Source organism: Camponotus floridanus, unplaced genomic scaffold (genome assembly GCF_003227725.1).
Source record: "Camponotus floridanus strain SB8 unplaced genomic scaffold, Cflo_v7.5 scaffold325, whole genome shotgun sequence".
Lineage (NCBI taxonomy): Eukaryota > Metazoa > Arthropoda > Insecta > Hymenoptera > Formicidae > Camponotus > Camponotus floridanus.
The window spans coordinates 101320-105868 of NW_020229465.1; the positions used below are offsets into that span (position 1 = coordinate 101320).

At 36.7% G+C, this 4549-nt stretch overlaps 1 long non-coding RNA gene across 1 annotated transcript; it reads right to left on the bottom strand.

Annotated features, from left to right (window-relative positions):
• Positions 1 to 2231: 2231 nt before the first annotated feature.
• Positions 2232 to 3941, bottom strand: LOC112638584. The gene is made up of 3 exons (XR_003123093.1): positions 3753 to 3941; positions 2504 to 2523; positions 2232 to 2435 (listed from the first exon to the last, which is right to left on the bottom strand). It is a non-coding gene; the product is annotated as an uncharacterized LOC112638584 (long non-coding RNA).
• Between the last annotated feature and the right edge of the window lie 608 nt (positions 3942 to 4549).

Here is a 4549-nt window from a genome sequence, read left to right on the forward strand (position 1 = left end):
CGTTTCATCTCTTAAGCCATGCAGGCTTATTGCAATTTATATTTTATGAAAAATAAGGCAAGAAGATCAATGTGCTATTTACTATAGAGTTTTAATATGAATTTAAAGAATCTTTTGCACATGTAATGTGGGTTCATTATATAGAATAATTAAATATAACTGAGTTTTCTTTATATAAAGAGTGAATGAAGTATTTTTAGAAATATTCTCTTTGTATGAATAATACAGCATTTTGATCTTCTATAATTTTATATTATTATTCGATTATATAATAGCAAAAACTAACTCGAGAGAGTGTATAAGTAGTAATGTAATGTGATTATATATTGATTATATATTTAAAATAAATTTTTGTAGCGGGACGTAACAGTAGAAATGAATGCTTTTAATCCGTATAACGCACGCGTATGCGACGTACTAAAGTGAATTAAACGCTTTTTTTCAAGATAGCATGCGATGATGCGAACTACTGAACTAAGTAGAAATGAATGCTTTTAATTCGTATAACGCACGCCTATGCGACGTACTAACGTGAATTAAACGCTTTTTTTCACGATACCATGCGATGATGCGAAGTACTGAACTAAGTAGAAATTAATGATTTTAATCCGAATAACGCACGCCTATGCGACGTACTAACGTGAATTAAACGCTTTTTTTCAAGATAGCATGCGATGATGCGAAGTACTGAACTAAGTAGAAATTAATGTTTTTAATCCGAATAACGCACGCTGTTACGTCCCGCAATAAAAAATTTTCAAAATCTTTATATTATACTATATCGCATATTAAAATTCCAAATCTTTACCTACTATTGTTATATAATAACGTCTATATATATATATCTATCCCTCGCTGATAGCATATGTGCAGTACACTCATTGAAAGTCGCTGCAGAATACCTGAAAATTATAGAAAATATCAATAAAATGTTATAATATTATCATATCGTTATTACTCTCTATAAAATTTCGTTATACTAGTGAAACTAACCGTAAAACTAGGAATAGCAAATATATTTATAAATATATATATATATATATAGACAAAATCTAACAAAATGAACCTAACCGTTATCATTGGAAACTTATTGAATAAACTTTAATTAACTATATTGAAAATCATAAAGCCATAATAATGTAAAGAAGTTCAAATCTAAAATATATAGATATTTACAAATATCTCTCATTATTCGAATAATCAATCGTAATGAAACAGATTCGATAACGATTCATTTTGTCAACAAAAAAAACGCAATAGATGAAATAACACAAAAAAAAACAATATATGAAAGAAAAGAAAAAGAAAATATATATACTTACGTAGAATAGATTTAAGTTCTAGTATCGTAAAGTGTAAGATCAATTATCCTTTCGATAAGTATATACAATTCACACTCTTCAAATGATTAGAATATTTTCCGCCTTATACGCGTATACTCGTACATAGATCCCCAATTTTAAGAATCTGTTGTTACGTTTTTGAGATTTCGTTGTTACGTCTCGATCGTAACTTCTCACGTATTTATTTGTTACGCAATTGTAACTTCTCTCTATTTTTTTTTCAGGGCAACCTGCCAAGCCGGCTATACCCTAGGACGCCGAGAGACTAAGAATCTTTTGCGCTTCTTTCAGGAGAGGGATTGACGATGGGAAATAGATTAGGTGCGTTGAACCTGACCCAATTTATCCTTTTTTGATCTGTTTTCTTTTATTAGTTTACTTCCTTAGAGCTTTACAAATTCTTTATTATTGTTATTATTGTTATTATTTGACAGTTGTAGATAGTGTATATCGTTATACGTATAGATGTGTGTATGTAGTTAATGTTCTTCTCTATAGCATTTCTAAGGCGATATCTAGATATGGTTATTATTCGCGGTTGTTGAAGAAATTATCTCGCTGCAAGTATTCGTAGATCTCGATAAAATCTTCGTCTGTTAGTCCTGCGAGGGGTTGGATACTGCTTGGTAAGACTAGGTCCTCTGGTTCCGGGTAGAAATTTGGTTCAGGGGGATCCAGAACTTGACCTGGGTTGGATGGACCAGCCTCAGTTTCTGTACTTTGTTCTATGGGTCTTCGTTCTTCCGGTATGGAAGGAAGATCTTCCGGGGTCCTGACCGGCGAGTAGCTGGGATTAGATGAATCCTGGATGGGGGAGTAATTGGGCGATGGCGGCCTGGCTCTGGGCTGTTGTTCCTCTTGAAGAACCGCTGGAGGGTTTCAGGGAGGACGATAAGGGTATGCGCGGGAGGGCGCGAAACTACGCACTGGAGAGTACCTTGTTACTCTGCTTGTTAAGTCGTTCTCGTCGGCAAACAACTGACGAGCTGTAGGGAGCCTAAGTACCGACCGGGAGGCACGCCTGCGGCGTATACCCGCGGCACGGAGGGAAATTTCGCGTCCAACGGAAGAAGTTCGGCGGGGGTTAACCATCTACCGAGGGAATACGACTATTTATTATGTTTGATGCGATTGATTTAACACAAAAGGGGTTTACTTACGATGATGCGTAGAAAGGTACCTGTTAAGATGAATGGTTTTATAAGGTAAATGTAGTCACAGCAAGGTGGTTCATAGAGTTAAGACGAATAATACGGCTTAACGGATTATTATGAGATAAACGAATGTAGATTATGATAGTATATCTCACTCGTTCTCATATCATGGTTGAAACGTTCGGCTATATACAGTTCATTGGGGTACAGCAATTAATGATTTATTTAATATATTTTGAATTTTTCAGGGGCATGCGGTTGCACCGAGAGGTCCGGAGATTCAGAGGGTACAGACAAGGGTACGGGTAAGAGCGGCTGGCTTACTTCAGATAAGTATAAAATTCATAAAATGTTTTGATAGTTAACTTGTAAGCCAGTGCATTAATTCTATTATTTCGACAGATCCTCTAGGAGCGAGTCTTAGATTCTGAGTCTAGTATCGATGTGCAAGACGTCACGTCACAGCGGCACAGGATCCACGGAGGAATTCTTTCAGAGAAGCTCTCCGTGAAAGCGGCAGAGGAGTAGAATTTGCTACTCAATGCACATCGAGTGACTAACTCGAACGACGCTACACTCTAGGATACGCTTCGAGCGTTCTCAGAGGGTCGGTTGAAATTTAAATCATTCACTCGAAAGAAAAATTTAAAGTCTGTATACGGACAGGTAGGATTCTGGGAAAATTGTCGTACAACGGATGATAATTTATCTAGCATATACTGAATTTCCAGGAGCATGCGGCTGCACCGAGAGGTCTGGAGATTCAAGGATACAGACGAGGATACGGGTGGAAGCGGCTGGCTTACTTCAGATAAGTATAAAATTCATAAAATGTTTTGATAGTTAACTTGTAAGCCAGTGCATTAATTCTATTATTTCGACAGATCCTCTAGGAGCGAGTCTTAGATTCTGAGTCTAGTATCGATGTGCAAGACGTCACGTCACAGCGGCACAGGATCCACGGAGAAATTCTTTCAGAGAAGCTCTCCGTGAAAGCGGCAGAGGAGTAGAATTTGCTACTCAATGCACATCGAGTGACTAACTCGAACGACGCTACACTCTAGGATACGCTTTGAGCGTTCTCAGAGGATCGGTTGAAATTTAAATAATTCAACTCGAAAGAAAAATTTAAAGTCTGTATACGGACAGGTAAGATTCTGGGAAAATTGTCAATATATTTAGAATAAATCAACCTAATATACGAAGTTATTATCAAGGTTGATTAAGAATGATTATTATTTTATTATTTCCTTACCGGATGACGGGATCAATGGATGAATGCAGGCACCGCTGCTCCTTCCCTGGGTTGCTCGACCTCGGTGAGAACCTGAAGAAGTGGCAAGGCAGCGCAGAGAATGGCCAAAGAGTCAGAGGTTGCTGGATGGTAGCACTTTATTAAAGTGTTAATGTTGATACAGCTCTCTTAATAGAGATTGAGACTAAGTCCCGAAAGAAAAAAAAATCAAAAATCGCGACTAAGTTATTTTCGAATAAGTTAAGGTGTCCGGTAGGCTTCTAGGTTTGTCCTCTTCGAGAGCTGGAGATCTGATGGGCGTAGAGAGAGCTGAGACACAGGCGAGTTAATGGCGCAGAGAGACACCGGCGGCGGCGGCGGCGGGCCTTATATACCTTCCTCTGGTTCGATGTTTAATGGTAGGGAGAAGAGGTGGGCCTTTTTGGTGATTGGTGGGTCGGCTGCTGAGCTATCCCTTCCTGCTATGAGTTTGGCGATGTGGTGGGTGAGAGTTTTGTGGTAGGGATTGCAAGTCTTGCGTCTTAGATTTATTAAATAATTTTTAGAATAATTTTTTAATAATGATTTTTAACAATCAGAATTTTTTATAATATCGTATTTATGTTATTAGAAAATTTGAGTTCGATTTATAACAATTGTTTTAAATTTTAAGTGATATTTTGGTAAATTCTGATGTATTAAACCATTATTATTACAATGATTTTTTACAATGGTGCGTATATAGTTAAAATTAATAATTAGTAATTAATTAATATTTAGTAAATTAATAATTAGTAATAATTAGTAAAGAAAAATTT